General features: G+C 43.4%; 1 long non-coding RNA gene across 1 annotated transcript in view; it reads left to right on the top strand.

Annotated features, from left to right (window-relative positions):
• Window positions 1-888: 888 nt before the first annotated feature.
• Window positions 889-16,929, top strand: part of LOC103727953 — a 22,215-nt gene continuing 6,174 nt past the window's right edge. The window contains exons 1-2 of the long non-coding RNA XR_001872268.2: window positions 889-1,477; window positions 14,393-14,456. This is a non-coding gene — a long non-coding RNA (uncharacterized LOC103727953). The remainder of the gene's footprint in view (window positions 1,478-14,392; window positions 14,457-16,929) is intronic.

Genomic DNA, 16,929 nt, shown 5'->3' with positions numbered 1-16,929 from the left:
GAGCCTGAGCCTTTAACAGCTGCACCAGCTCTCCAGCCTTTCATTGGCACTTAATTATTTTTGTTTTTATGTATGTGAGTGTTTTGCCTGTACTTAAGTATATCCATACATGCGGTGCCCCTGGAGGTCAAAAGAGGATGCCAAATCCACTGGAACTGGAGCACCTGAATGACTGTTAGCTGCTATGTGGGTGCTGGGAATCAAACCCTGGTCCTCTGCAAGAGAAGCCAGTGTTCTTAACAGCTGAGCCTCAAAAAATCCATTCTGAAGTGACAACACTGACCTCTAACCTACTTGACTTTGGAATTCATCTATTATTTTTCTCCATGTGTTTAGTGATTGGATCCAGATGTGTCCCTGGCATCCACACATTCAAAAATGAAACTAGGGTCTGCAAGATGGTTCAGTGGGTAAAAAGCATTTTCCTCCAAATCTGATGACCAGAATTGGATCCTTGGTACCCACATGGTGGAAGGAGAGAAGACTGTGGCAAATTGTCTTCTCACCTAGACACACAGTAGACACACACACACACACACACACACACCAAACAAACAAACAAACAAACGAACAATAGTAATAAAATATTTATCAAAAAAGAAGGAAACAAACAAAACTACCATCAGTACTGTCTGCATGTGTGTGTTCATAACTAGTTGCATGACCTGGTTATGATACCTTACGCCAGGGTTTTCCTCCCAGAACAAATGAATTCATCCTCTATCTCGTTCCAGGTGGAAGGCAACTTTTTAGTTACCGAGGGAATAGAACTTCTCTGGCAGAAGAGACAGAAGTCTTGAAAATGCCGCCGTTGACCCCTGACAACACACTTTGCCTCCTGAGCTAACAGGCAGACAGGTCTTGGGATTCTGCAGCAAAGTGCTCACCTCTGGGCTGGAGCTGGGCGTCGCTGGGGTAAACATCCTTTGCACTTAGTCTCCGCCTGCTGGTTGGGAGGGGGCTCTAATGTCAGGTCACAGGCACTCGTAGGGCGGGTTCCTTTCTGCCTGCCTGGGCTGGGTCGGGCGCTGGCAGCACAGCCATTCAAGCGCTTGTTTTCCTTGTGAACAAAAGCCGCACTCCCAGCTGTGGCGCCAAATTCTAGCTCGTACTGCGGAGTAAACTGGCAGCTCGAGAGCTGGGCTGGGAGGCCAGGCTGGCTGTGCCAATCGAGGCTCTGGCTGTCTGCGCCCCTCTTGTTTACAGGCCGCTGGCGGGCACGAGGTACCCCCAAAACCCGGACACGGAACAGCTCGGAGCGGGCGAGCGCCCCAGCAGAAAAGAGAAAGCAAGAGGAATCCGAGCTGCAACCCCAGCCATCAGCCTGCTAGCAGTTCCCCTGGCAAGTGCTTCCTGACTTCCTGTCATCATCTCTGATAGCAGGGAGACAGTAATAGAGACGTGTCCCCTTATCTCCGTGAGATCAGGGACCACTGAAGTCCTCCAACCTCTTCCAGGTTCTCTGAGTGACAAAAAGGTGAGAGAAATGGGCTGGTTGCAGCCCATTTTTAATTTGTTATTGCTTCCTGCAGCTTTTCAAAAAGCAAACCTCATTCCCAGCATCATTAGGGAGGGTGGAATTGGACATACTGCTGCCCTGGATTGAGCCATGGAAGTGAAAAGAATTGTCCTTGTCTTGAGTTGTCAATACATTTACATAGGAAATTCTCACATGCGCTTTGTAAAGTGAATATGCAAGATAGAGCTCTGTTACACACCAGACAGACTACAAGGATGAGGTCTCCTGGGTTGATTTGGTGGATGGACCTTAGGAGCATCCAGCCTTGGGAGAAAATCTAGTGACTCTGAGGTGCTTTCTGAGTGGGAGGCAAAAGAGCTCAGAGCTTGAAGAGCAGCCCATTGAGGAGGTTTAACATGAAAATCTATGTAAGGTGACTGACAGTAAGGACACAGTAAAGAAATGTGGTTTGTAAACAAATATGATAGAAAAATTTTAAATTTTTTCTAGAAATAATGGTATGGTGAGGAGAGGCTCAGACTGGGGAAATAGGTCAGTTAGTAAAGTACTTACCTTACAATATGAGAAAATGAATTCGATCCCAGAACCCACAATGTAATCCTCGTGGTGGCAAGGAGAGGCAAGTGGATCTCTGGGAATTGCTGGCGGGCCAACCTAACTTACTTGGCAAATTCCTCCAGACCAGTGAGAGGCCTTGTTATGAAAATAATGCCTAAGGAATGACACCCAAGGTGTCATCCTCTGACCTCCACAAACATGTGCACACGTGTACACGTGCACCTGCACACCCATAAACTCATGTACATACATATACGAAGAGGAAAGGCTCTAGGTAAGTCTACCCAGCACAGAGTGAGCCCTCTATCTTGACACTGATTTTGTTACTGAGCATATAAAACAGAGACTCTGCCAGTTACTAGTGCTTTCTTAATCTCTCTGTGCCTTGCTTCCTTCATCTGCAAAATGAGTGTCATAACAGCACCTGCCCAGAGGAGCATTGGAGAGGATCAGCTGTGACAATTTATGCAAAGAAACTGGCACGTGGCAGTATTTAATAAATGTCAACAACTGTTATTATTGCTTTCAGTATCTGCCGGATGATCTTTCTAGAATTTATGAGTTGGTGAAAAATAATATTCTTCTCATAGCATAATTTTAGGCCAGGAAGAGAATGAAGTTTTCCTTCAACACTACCCTGTCTTCTTTTCATTTCCTTTAGAGAGACATGAGTCATTGCCTCTCCTCTGAACTCCTCATGTCCTTCCACTGCCCTCTCTACAGCACTTCCTTTTCAAACTTTTCATTTGAGATCACTGTGGACTCTCACACACTTGTAAGAGCACAGAGATCCTGTGCATTCCTTTACTTCTAAGGTACTGTCCTGGGTAACTCTGCAGGGTACCGTAAGCAGGATGTTGGTGCTCATACAATCTACCTTATTCAGACTTGTTCAGTTTAATCTTCAGAGTAGTGCGTGTATGTGTGTGTGTATGTGTGTGTGTGTGTGTGTACATGCATGTGTATGGTGTAATTCCATATGGTTCTATTCATAGGTCTATGAGCATTACATGGTTAAGATGCAGAACAGCTCCAGCCCAAGGCTGTCTTGCCTGATGTACTTTTTACCCCATACTTTTCCCTGACCTACACCCTATTTCCTGTAAAACTTCTTTTTCCTGACTTCAAAAATGCTCTAAGAGTTTGTTTAGCCCCTAATAAGTAAATTATAGTGAAAAATAACCATAGAACAGGTCACACCCCTAAGATACTTGCATTCTCAGAGATAGCGTTGATGGTTTTATTTGGAGATTAATAGAAAGCAAAATGAAAAAAAAATAGAGTTCAGAATTGTCATTCCATTTAATGTACATGTAAAGTTTTGTGTAGAAAAGAAAAATAGAAGCCCCAAAGCAGGCTGATTCATCTGAGTGGAAACACACACACACACACACACACACACACACACACACACAAACACACAAACACGTACACACATGCTCATGGACATAAGAAAGCATTTAGAAACTTCAGTCCTTCACAGCCATGATCCATTGTAGTAAATAAGAAGCCCTTTCTGCGTTGGAGAGCTGGATCTTATTTCAGCTCCCTGTGAATAGCCCTGGGGCAGAAGTTCAACATCAGTCAATGCCCAGACTTGCATTTGCCAGGCAGGGCCTGCTGACTTGCCTGTGGTGAACCACAGCTTTCCAAAGCGGATGCACTGTATATACTGTCCAAGCTGCAGCACTGGCTGACAGCATGGCAGAGCATGAGGGTGAGACACATTTCCTTTATGAACTTTGGCATTAACATGTATAGTGTTCCAAACACTTCCTGCTTAGAAACTTTTTTTTTCAGAGCCCGAGAGCTATGGTACATCATGGAATACTAACAGTTGGAAAGTGGAAACCTTGGTCCTCAGTGGCTTTGTAGATGGTTCTTGTGGTGAGGAACAGAGCTCCTCAAGCCACTGGCTTCCGTTAATGCCAGCTGGTAATCGCAATAATAATAGCAATAATGATAATAAATAATAATAAAGGGATTAGGGCACTTGACTCAGATCTTTCTTGCATCTAAAATTCGGGTGCCTACCCCAGCAATGCCAGCAGCATCATGTAACTTCCTAGAGTGCAAATTCTCCAACTCCACCCCACATCTTCAGAATCAGAAACTCTGAGGTTTCACACTATTAATCTGTGTTTCCACAAATTCCTCAAGTGTTTCTGAGAACCACTGGATCATCAAGTGAAAAGATTCAAAAACTAGAGGGTTATTTAATGAGTTGTACTGAAACAGAGGCAGATTGTCAAGTACTAGTTAAAGTCAAGAAAGAAATTCTTGAGCTGGGTGGGCATTGTAGCACATGCCTTTAATCCCAGCACTCTGGAGGCAGGTGATCTCTGTGATTTCAAGGCCAGCCTGGTCTACATAGCAAGTTCCAGGCCAGCTCGGGCTATAAAGTGAGATCCTGTCTCAAAAAATAAAACAAAAGAAAGAAAGACAGACATTCTTGAGTACCAAGAGATGCCAGGAATTATTCAAGGAGCAAAGGGACACAGTATCTCAATGGCAAGAAGCTGCTAGTAATACAGGATCTAAACCTTTAAAAGGCATCAAACTTGGAATGCAATTTTAGCAAGGTGCTGAGGAAACAGCTCTTTAAGGACATGATATTTGAGCAGATGCTCAGGTGAAGCTCAGGAGCTATAGGATCCTGCTGGGGTCTAGAAAGTGGCCATTCTAGCAGAGGGAACTGGAAGGGTGACAGGACAGCCTGACATGAACACAGTTTGGTGTGATCATGGGAAGACTATGAAGGCACACAGACTGGAGGGAGAGAAAAGTGAGTCAGTGAGAGGAGGAATGAGGAACAATTCCAGGGCCTTCTAGGCTGAGAAGGAAGTTTCTATTTCCTATGAGTGTGATGGGAAACTATTGGAGGCTCCTGGATGGGGAGGGCCTGCTTTGGTTCATGTATTTCACTCAGTGTGACTGCTGTACAGATCCTGGCCTGGGGGAAGACAAAAGTTAGAGCAAGAAGACTGATGAGGGGACTTGTCCGGCATCGAGGTGAAAGATGGAGATAGTGTACTGGAAGAGATGGGTGCTTGATTAGATTTAGATAAGTTTTAAATGGACTGGGAATGCAGCTCAGTTGGTAGAGTGATTATCCAACAAGCACAAAGCCCTGGCTTCCATCCCAGCACCTCAGAAACCAAACAGGCCTGTAATCCCAGCTCTCAGGAAGTGGAGGCATGAGAACCACAAGTTCAAGATCATTATTGGCTACGTGAGGACTTCCTAGCCAGCCTGGACCCAATCTCAAAAACAAACAAGCAAAAAGAGATGTATTTTGAAGGTAAATCCAAATTGTGGGGGAAAAAGAGGGAGAAATAATTCGAAGTTTCTGTCTTCTGCTACTGAATGAGTTGTGTTGTCATGTGTTAAAATCACTGAAACTGGGAAACAGGAAACTAAAACTTTTTATTTGATCTGATCATACTAAATTAGAGGTATCTATTAACTATGCTGATGTGTAGTAGATTATTTATGAGTCAGCTACTGAATAAGCAGACTAGATTGAATTTCATTACTTTATAGGGTGTGTAAGTAATAAACTATCCATTAAATAATGACAAACATTTAGGAGTATCATTTATAAACGATCATTTCAGCTTGCTGCTTTATATTGCCACACTCCCTGAGTCTGTTCCACTCATCTTTGCACATGGGTCTCTTACATCAGGTCTCTCCCATCATTAGAATCTCTTCTTCAGTCCTCTGTGCTCTTGTGTATCACACCCAGTTCCAGCAGAGCTGTTTCACTTGCAGCACTTTCTGCACCTGTGTGTGTTGCTTCTAGATACTTTACTCCATCCACACCTGTGAACTCTGCACCCAAACCCCTTGCCATTTTGTTTGAGGTTTTATTATTATTATTATTATTATTATTATTATTATTATTATGTGTATGTATGTGGGAATAACCATAACCACATTATGGTTATTCCTTAAGAAAAAAACAGCCTCTATCTTAGCATTCATAAGGTCAAGAGCAGACCCAAACTTCGAGCCCTAATTCCTTCAGATGTCTCTCAGAACTGTGCTCCCAAGTCAGGGCTTTGCTCATTCTTTTATTGAAACAGTATCTGCATCATGAAAGTAGATGGGGAAGTAGAAGATAGAACCCACCCTTATCAGAACATCTTGCCGATTGATCCCTAGGACTGGAATATTACACACACAACTACAAACCAACTTATCAATTTCTCTCATTGCTTTCAATGAGATAAGCATGCTGCTTTCAGTGCTTTGATATGTAAAGCATGCATACATACATTCATACATTATCTTGAGTGGAGGTTTCTGAGAGATTAGGGTCATATGCACAGGTCACAGGAGGAGCACATAGCTCAGTGAGCTTGTTTACATTGTAAACAGTAACTTTGGGTTGCAAAGTTAGGTAAAAGTCTTTAGTCAGGATTATGTTCATATTATAAAAGTCAGTCCTACATGTGAGTAGGTGCACTTGAATGCAGATGCCTGTGGAGGCCAGAAGAGGATGTGGATTCCCTGGAGCTTGAGTTACAGGCCACCTGACATGGGTGCTGGGATCCAAACTCAAGTTCCTTAGAAGAGCAGTATGCACTCTTAGCCACTGAGGCATATCTCCAGTCCCATCTTCTTGTTTTGAAGGGTTATGTATGGAAATTTTGTTTCCAGTAGTATCTAGGCCTGGCAATCCTCGGAGAAATGCTCATACCTCAGTTAGATAGATGTGTGCACCTCTTCATTTTCCTGATTGCACTGGGGAGACTCCATAAATGTCTCCTGCTGGCATCAGCAGAGATTGCATCACCCTAGTATGCCTCCCTCAAACGCTCTTTTTCAGCAGATCAGTTTTGGAGGTACAAAGTCACATGTTCTAGTATAAAAGTATAAAAACTGAAGGCCATTGAAGCAGAATAGTTGGGCCTTGGGACTTGTGTCCAAATTCTGCAGTGGGGGAAAGCTGGGGGTACTGGCCTGGTACACACTGGGTGGCTTTAGGCATTTTGGGTTGAGTGGAGAGCTGAGGTTGTCACTGTTTTTACTGTGTAGTCACATTTCTCTCTCCCACCAACATGATTTCTGGACTGAGAGGAGACAATGTGACAGTAGTACAGTGCACAGAGCACTGTGTCCATTCCCTGTGGTGTGCAGTGATGTCACAAAACCTGCCACTATTGAGTCCTTCCATGACAGCAGCTAAGCCTCAGTCCCACATAGCACAATGAGAGTCATGCTGAGAGGTAAGACTGATCTTCAGACTGAAAACACCAGAAAAAGTTGATATTTAAGTGAGATGTTTTCTGGTGCTGCAGTTAATGTGTTCCCACCCTCAGGGTAGAGTTCCCAAACTCTACCTGGCATCTTTTGCTCCCAAGGCCACTCCTCCAGCAGTGTGCTTCCTGCTATCTCATTATTTTCTAGATCACCAGTCATTCAGTTCTGGCAAGACCTCATCAGACAAGCCTTCCTTGCCCTACTTTGGCTGTTGTTCAGTGCTCCATTGCTATAACTAACAGCTTAGAAGAAAACCTCAAATGAAGAAAGGGGGTGGAGAGATGCTTCAGTTGGTAATGTACCTGCTGCACAAGCATGAGGACTTACGTTTGTGTCTAGAGCATGCAAACCCAAACCCAAAGCTGAGCATGGCCGCATGCATTTGTAACCGTAGTGTTCGGGGAAAGGAGTGGAGACAGGTGGAATCCTGGAGCTCATTGGCCAGCCAGCCTAGCCAGTCACTGAACTCCAGGTTCAGTGGGAGACCTTTCCCAAAAAACAAGGTAGAGAGTGATTGAGGTGATGCCTACTGTCAACCTCTGGCCTCTACATGCACATTCACATGTGTACCCCCCCAACATGTGCACCTATCCATGAAAACACATGCATGTAACATATACACACAAAGGAGGAAAGGCTTAGCTTGGCTCTCAGTTTTAAAGGTTTCAGTGTATGGTGGGCCAACTCCATTACAATGGGCCACAAAGGCAGAACAGCATGGTAGAGGAGTGTGACGAAGCAAAATCTGCTTACTTTATAGCAGCCAGGAAGCAGAGAGGGAGGGAGATAGGGAGGGAGAGGGAGAGGAGGGAGAGAAAGAGAAGGAATAGGAGGAAGAGAGAAAGAGGCCAGGACAACATATACCTTTCAAAGTCATGCCTATACAACCTATTTCTTCCATTCAGGCCCCACCTCCCAAAATGGTCTACTACCTCCCAGTAGTCCAGTCAATTATGAATGTCAGTGAACTAGCCAATTGATTAGACAGTATCCTCATGATATAATCAATTCCCTAAAGCCTTACTACTGAACAGTATATTGGAGACTGTGACAGTAAAATGGATTGTCGACTTGATTGACTTTAGACTCACCTAGGAGATAAATCTCTAGCTGTGTCTTTGAGGGGGTTTCTAGATTGAGTTAACAGGGGTGGGAAAACCCACCCTAAATGTGGGAGGTACTATTCCATGGACTGAGGCGCAGTGGCACACATCTGTAGTCCCAGCACTTGGGAGGCAGAGGCAGGCGGATCTCTGTGAGTTCAAGGCCAGCCTGGTCTACATAGTGAGTTCCAAGGGCTACAGGGAGACCCTGTATCAACAACAACAAAAAAAAAAAAAAAAAAAAAAAAAAAAGAAGAAGAAGAAGGAGAAAGAGGAACAGTTCTCTCTCTCTCTTTCTCTCTCTCTCTCTCTCGCTCTCGCTCTCGCTCTCACTCTTGCTCTCACTCTCTGCTTTCTAATTGTGTACACAGTATGACCAGCTGCTCATACTCCTGTTGCCATGTCTTCCTTGCTGTGATGTTCTGAGCCCTCAAACTGCAAGCCCAAATAAATCCTTCCTTCCTTAAGTTGATTTTGTCAGGTATTTTGGTCATAGCAGCAAGAAAAAAGTGACTAATACAGGGACCAAGCCTTCAATCAACATAAGCCTTTTGGGACAACATTTCATATCCAAACTGTAATATTGGGTATCTGGCTCCCTCCTTCCTGAATCCAAAATTCCCTTGCAGATCATGGTCATGTCTGTGCCAGGAGCCTTGTGTAATGCGTCCATGCAGCTGTGTCTTGTGTTAGGCTGGGAGATCTTGAGCATCAGAGCTGAGTTGCTTCAGCATTGGTTGGCACTGTGTGGAGCAACCCCATATTCAGTGAAAAGTTTGCATGTTGTGTGTTCAGAACAAAGTCTGCAGGGAAGTTCTGAAATTCACATCAGGGTCCTCCCAAGACCTTAGGACATATATCAGATAATCAACCTTTACTGAAACACACGTCTTTAAGCCTGCATTTTGTGCTGTATCTTTCAAAATATTTTTTATAGTTGTTTGCAATCCATCTTCTGGTACTAACACAATGTTCAAATTTAAATATAGGCCCAAGAGGAATGTATAACTAAGCAGTCTGGTCAATGTGTGGTTCCAGCTGTCATTGGCCCATGATTGCCTGGGTTCCAATCTTAACTTGTAAGGTGGTCTGAAAAGTCAGGACTGTGTTCTGGCAGGAGAATACAGGCCTGGAGAGTATCAGGATTAACACAGACAAGAAACCAATTGACAGAATACTGAAAACCTCTCCTCACCAGGGTTACATGTAACAAAACAGGGCTACTGGAGAAAAGTCCACAAGATGGTCTGCAGAAGTTGGTTACTATGTAAATGCCCTGTAGGGGGTGATAATGCTCGGCTTGGTGCTTTTGAGTCTTGCTCCTGTGCTAGCTCTGTAGCCAGCTCCCATTCCTTGAAGCACCTTTCTCTTCTTTAATAAACTGTCTCCTCAGGCGTGGTGGTGCACGCCTCTAATGCCAGCACTTAGGAGACAGAGGCAGGGAGATTCCTGTGAATTATAGGCCAGCCTGGTCTACATAGTGAATTCCAGGCTAGCTAGTGCTATAGGGAGACTCTGTCTCAAAAATGCCAAAAATAAAAAATAAAAAAAACAATAATAGAAAAACCTGTCTCTATTTCTATCACTATCCATGTTCCCCTGGTCTGAGTCTTTGTCGTAGCATACAAGAACTTGGAAATCTCAGTGGATGCCCTGTAGAATCTGACCCACATCTATATCAGCATGAAATCTCTTTCTGGGGGACCAGCTCCCCTTTGGGCTGATCTCAGACTCTAGTCCCTTTCTTCTCCCAGCATGAGATTCTTGAGGAAATTCCAATTCCTTGGAGGAACACAGTCTCAATAGTCTGATAACCAAAGGGAGGGGCACAAGTGTAAGTTTAGCAGGTCCTTACTCACTGCCTGGCCCTCTGCACACATCAGTGTCTGTATTCATGCTGGAGGGGCTTTCCCTGTAGGAGACAATATGTTCTACTGGGCTCTAGGTCATGATCTAATCCTCCTCAGAGATCTTTCACTTATCCATCTCGATTCCTATTTCTTCTACCTTTTAATGATATTCAAGTCCTTCCCATCCTCAAAACTTCTTTCTGTCCTGCTCCTTTACTCCTTCCTTTAATCATCACACTTCTAGAAAACAAAAATCTGAAATGTGTGTTCATTGTTTCCTCAATTATGTTATTTTATTTTTTAAAGCTATGTTGTTACAGGGCTGAAGCGATGGCTCAGCAGTTAAGAGCACTTTCTGTTCTTCCGGAATACCCAGGTTCGATTCTCATCACCCACATAGTAGCTAACAATCATCCATAACTCCAGTTCCAAGGGAATCCAACACCCTCTTCTGACCTCTGTGGGCATTGCACAACACAGGTGCATTTATATACGTGCAAGCAATACATTCACACACATAAAATTTTTAAAAAGATATATTGTTATTTTATGTGTGTGTGTTTGCATGTATGGATGTGCACCACATGCATACCTAGTACCTACAGAGGCCAGAAGAGAGTGCCAGATCCCCTAACTAGGGACAGTTGTAAGCTTCCATGTGGGTCCTCTACATGAGCAGTCATTGCTCTTTGCCTCTGGGCCATCTCTCCAGCCCCAGTTTCATCAGTTAAAAATATCCACTGTAGGCTGGATGTTGTGGCCTGTAATCCCAGCACTCAGGAGACAGAGTCAGGTGGACCTCTGTAAGTTCAAGGTCAGCCTGGTCTACATAGCGAGTTCCAGACCAACTGGGGCTACAAGGAGACCCTGTCTCAAAAGAAAAAAAAAAAGACCTCCCAAAAATCCAGTTTAGTCTGACTCCCATCCTCTTGTTGCCAAATTCAGTGGAAATTTCAGCCTTCAACTACAATTTCTTTTTTCCTTTGCACTTTATTTTGTGTGCATTTGTGCACACATACCCACATGCCAAGACGTGTGTGTAGGTCAGAGGACAACTAGTAGGAGTTGGTTCTCTCATTCCATCCTGTGGGTCCTGGGGATTGAACTCATGTTGTCAGGCTTGGCGGCAAGAACTTTTACCTGCTGAGCCACCTAAACCTTTACAATCTTAATTACTTCAATCCTCATTGCACTGTTCATGATTCCTGTGTCAGGCAGGATACAAAGCAGGAAAACCAAAACACACTTGAAGATATAAGGAATCTAATCCCCATAGGTAATGGAAGGACTGAGAAATTAGCAAGGCCAGAAGGTTGCTTCCCTTCTGGGTTGGAAGAACAAAAGGAAAGAGGTGGGGCTGCTGTAGACAATGGCTCCTATGACCTGTGGAAAAGAGCCACTGTCTATGTCCAGAAAGAGATATGCCAGTGGGAGGATACCCCTAAAGCACAGTCCACAGCACCGAAAAGACCCTGGGGGAAACAACCTGCTGGCCCTTACAGCCTGCAATGAGAAGCAGAGTGGGAGGGTCTGATGGCCATGGGCCAAGGATCACACTGATCTACCCCCTTGGGATTAAACCCAGGACCTCCTGCACAATAGGCAAGTGCCTGCCACTGACCTGCCCTCAGATTTATCTCTTAGACATCTAAAACTATCTATCAAGGCCTCAACTTGGATACTCACTGGCATCTGAAATTCAACTTCCCAAATGATGCCATGTCCCCCACCAAGTCTGCTGCTCCTACCTCAGTGACCATCAACCAGTCTCCTTCATGAGTCCAAACCAGACAATGATTCCTGGTTCCATTTATCTCCTGTTAGTGAGCAGGTTTTATTACACAGGAATGCATGCTCACCTTCCTCCTCTTCTGGGGCAACTTCAGTTGAGGCTCTCCTCATTCTCACCTGGGGCAAGGCTGCTCCCCTGACTCTGTGACCATCCATCCCTCCCTGGTCTACCTTCCATGCTGCTCTCAGAACGCCTGTCCAATACTCATGCTAAGTCATGGACCTCATCTGCTCAGAACTCCAGAATTCTCCAACAAAATCCAAAGTTCTCCTAGGACCAGGGGACTCTGGGTCTCCATAGACCGAATCAGAGTAGCTCTCAATTCTTAACAATGGATTCTCCTTCTCTAAAAGAGAAGAGGCAAGAAAAGGCAGTGAAAAAACCCTAATACACATGACTTTGCCTCGAGGGTATTGTACCTGCTCTTCCCAATATGATTCCCTAGAGCTAGAAACAGGGTTGTTTTATGGGAGTGTGACTGTATCATGGTCCAGGGCTTCCTGCTTAGAAATGAAGGAGAGTGCCCCTCAGACCCCCTCCCTGTCCTCTGAGAAAGAGCTGCCCTCCACCTGACTCTGGAAATCCCCTAGATTGTTTGAACCCTTTCCTGGTACATCTGTTTGTGGTTTCTATGGAAATGGTCTGGGGCAGAAGTGGAAGAACATTCTGCCCCAGGTAAGCTAGCCAATGGCTGTATAGGTTAAGGCTCTGGAAATCAGCCCTAGATTGTTCGAACCCTTTCCTGGTACATCTGTTTATGGTTTCTATAGAAATCTCCTGTTCTGTGGTTTTTGTGCTTAAAATCCCTGCATTTCCATGGCTCTGGGTCACAGTGTAGCTCCTGAGTCTGCCTGCGTCCCTGGCCGGTCAATTTCAATAAAGCAGTTAAGCTCTCCTGAGTCTCAGTGTCTGAGTGGTCAATTCAGGGAATTTTTCGGACTCCAAACAGAAAAGTCCTACACTTGGTTTCATGCTTTACATGATCATTTCTGGGTGGCATGCTGGGGTTGGGACTCAGGACCTCCAGCATGCTAAGTACCTATCTACTACTAAACTCCATTCCCAGCCCTGAAGTTCATGGTTGTGAACAAGGTGCCTGTGGTATTTGAACACTTTGACCCTGGTTGGTGGTGCTATTTAGGAGGTCATGTAATCTTTAGAAGATGTAACCTTGCAGGAGCAAGTGTGTCAGTGGGGACGGGTATTGAGAGTTCACAGCCTGGCACTACTTCCAGTTTACTCTCTCTGCTTGTGTCTGTGGTCCAAGACCCGAGTTCTCGACTTTCTGCTTCCTGCTGCCATGCCTCCCTACCACAATAGACTCTTGTCCCTCAGGAAGCATTAGCCCAAATAAACTCTTCCTTCTGTAAGTTGTCTTAGTTGTGGTGTTTTATCGTAGCAACATAAAAGTAACTCATACAGCACCTTTCTATTCATATTGGTCTTCAAAAGTTATATAGCCAGTCCTGGCTTGAAATATCTGCCCCCCCAAACACATGTTGAATGCTGTTCTAAAGAATAGCCCAGGTATCTAGAAAGATCTTGGACTTTAGATTCTAGGAAATATAAATGTCCTAAGTAGAGAACAGATAATTATTTAATATATAATTCATTGAGAACAAATGTCAAACATGATTTGAGAACAGGAGAAAGTTGACAGGAGAAATATATTGTTTAAAAAGTATTTTACTTATTTATTTATTATGTATGTAAGCATATTTCCTGAATATATGTAAGTGCACTCATGTCATGAAATGCCTGAAGAGGTCAGAAGAGAGCTAGGTTTGGTTGGATTTCCTGGAACTGGAGTTACAGATGGTTGTTAGCTGCCACGTGGGTGCTAGGAACAGAACCTGGGTCCTCTACAAGAGCAATCAGTGCTCTTAACCACTGAGCCATCTCTCCAGTCCCAAAAAATATATTGTTAATAGTAGAATAATACAAAAAATATTAATAAAAACTCCTGAGACAACATGGGAGAGATGATTATCAAGTGGTGCCTGAGATTCTGTACTGAAAACCTTGGGAAAAGATTTAGAAAAAGAATTAAAGGCCATCATCATTATACCATAACTAGCTATTTCTTCTTTTTCATTGAGAGTTAAATAAGGGAAAATAGCTACTTAAGATAAGCAGAAGCCCTTTTGTTCATTCTCAGGGCTGTTACATAACATAACAAGCACTTGTGAGGAGACTTGCATTTCTCTTCTTGCTTATCCTTCTTACCCTTCCTCTTTCTACTCCTTCCTTTCTTGTTCCACTTTATTCTTCACCCTTTCTCTTAAATTCTGGAAAGAGAGAAGGAAAACAGTGCTACACAAAGTTTTATTTGTATTTCCAGCTTGAAATGGAGGCCTCAGAAATGGCTGTTGCCCACCGTGTGTCAAGAAGCAGCAGGACATGAGGTAGGCTCTGTAATGGCTGTGACTGGGTAGGAAATGGGGTTTCTGGGAATATGGGGACACGGCACTCAAATGCAGAAGCTGGGAGAAGGGGATAAGCAGCCACACCATGGAGTTTTGTAAGAAACTTTTGCATCCATAGTGAAATGGAAATTACTGAAGCTGAAGTACCCATCCTATACCCTCCTTCATCCATGCATGTTGTGGGCTGAAAAAAAAATCCATCTAAATTTATTTAAGGGAAATCCTATACCCTAGTAAAGCACTGGGGAATTCTCATACTATTTACACAATTCTTTCTCACTATCACCTTTTAAAATTCATATTTTACAGGTATAACAAAAAGAAATTTACAACCAGCTTTTAAGAAATCCTAGGAGCATTTCATATCAGTATCTGCTGATGTCTTGTTTTATTTTATGGCTTTGAGACTCTCACAGTAGGTTACTGGGGTTAATTTGGGGTGCTTTTTACCCTGGCTTATCTTGAGAGTAAAATAACAAATATAAGAGGTAACATGATGCAGACAAAAATATCACTGTGGGCCTGGGTATGGTGGTGTATGCCTTTAATCCCAGCACTCAAGAGGTAGAGACAGGCAGATCTCTGTGAGTTCAGGCCAGCCTAGTCTTCACAGTGAGTTCCAGGCCAACCAGGGCTACAGAGTGAGAGCCTGTCTCAGACAAAGCACCAACCAACAATAAAAACCACAAAAATATCACTGTGGGCAAAAAGGAATTGGCTTATATCATAACCATCCTCAAACCTGAAAATTGGGCCTGGTGAAGGGAGCAAATGATATTGTTAAATTCAGCTAAATGTGCAAAAACTGTGGCTTTTTAAAGCTAGGTAGGTGAGAAAAAAACATAGTCATAGTTGTTTGAATTTAGAGTTGAATTTAGAATTCACAGAGATTGTTTCTGTCTCCTTAACGAGCCCAGTCAGATATCCACAAATGGATCTGGAGAGTAGAAAATGAGCGTTGGAAGGCCTGTGCTTGCCCAGTCCAACACAGAGGCCCCTAGCTTCATGTAACTCTCTGAATGTAATTAAAATCAAATAAAATCTAAAATTGAGCTTATCATTCCTACTCGCCACATTTCAAGTGCTCCATAACTCCATGTGGCTTATGACCATAGTAATACTGGACAGGAAAAACACAGGCCTATTCCATCAATGCAGAATGAGCTAGCAGGTGAGCCATCTACACTAATAATGTTACACATATTCAAGGGGCTAAGCTGGGGATTTTGGAAAGCACAGCAAGAGATATTATGATGATGATTGTCATATAAGCATAGAAATACTTCTACTAGGATGAAGGGTTATCAGCTAAAATATGGACAGGCAGGCATGTAACCAATAGCTAAATAAATGAGAATCAAATCTGAAAGCTCAAACTTAAGAATGCTTCCTAAGAACCTGATATGCTGGTCACAACTGTGATCACAGAAATCAGGAGGCTGAGGATGTTGCAACAAGTCTGGCCCAGACCACATGTTGAGACCCTACCCCACTCCCAATCCTAGAATGGATTTATTAGTCACTTTTCTCATCACTGTGCTAAAACACTGTGCCATCCAGTTAAGGAGGGTTTTCCCTCTTCTGTTAAGCCTTTCTGGAAAAGTTCTGACACATCCAGAGGTAGGTTTCCATGGTGATTCTAAACTCTATCAAGGATTCACCCATCACACAAGAATAGCATATCCTTGTAGTAAAAGAAAAATCATAATATTAGATCAGCATGATTGAGATAAAATTTTTACTGCAAGAAAAAAGTGAAGGAAACAGGAATTAGAGGAAAAGGATAAGGGATGAGTTTAGTATGAGTTGTTAATGCAAACACTAGGGGAATCATGATAAGAATGTCTAAGCACAATCAACAAAGAAAGGAAAGAAAGACCCATAGGTAGACCTAAAGATTTGAGGGGGAAAAACATGAAAAAATTAAAGACAAAGCTGGGTGTGGTGGTGCACCCCTTTAATCTTAGTATTTGGGAGGCAGAGGCAGGTGGATCTCTGAGTTCAAGGCTAGCTTGGTCTACATAGTGAGTTCCAGACCAGCTGGGGCTACAGGGAGACCCTATCTCAAAAAGACCAAAAATAAATAAATAAATAAACAAATGAAAAAAAAAAAAAAAGAGAAACTAAAAAGGAACTACTTGCAAAAAAATGTGACCACAGGGTTTTCAATATGGAATGTGTGTATAAGTTGGGAAGAACCTTCACTCTGCTGAGCTTAGGGGCAAAAAATAAGAAAAATTTGTAGACAGGGAAATACAAGTTGAACACAAAGGAAATTCTTTAATGATCAAAGAAATAAACTAAAACAAAATGGGATTTGATAGAACACTTACCTGCAGAAGTCCAGGGAAAGTTGCCATCAATGGAAGGTGAGTGTGGGGACACCCCCACTGCCCCTGGTGTCAGGCTGTGAGACCAGGCAGCTATTTCAGACAGCCATTCATGAAGATAT

This window comes from Nannospalax galili, unplaced genomic scaffold, assembly GCF_000622305.1.
Source record: "Nannospalax galili isolate Female #2095 unplaced genomic scaffold, S.galili_v1.0 scaffold829, whole genome shotgun sequence".
NCBI classification, from domain to species: Eukaryota; Metazoa; Chordata; class Mammalia; order Rodentia; family Spalacidae; genus Nannospalax; species Nannospalax galili.
This window is presented reverse-complemented; position numbering and strand designations above follow the sequence as displayed.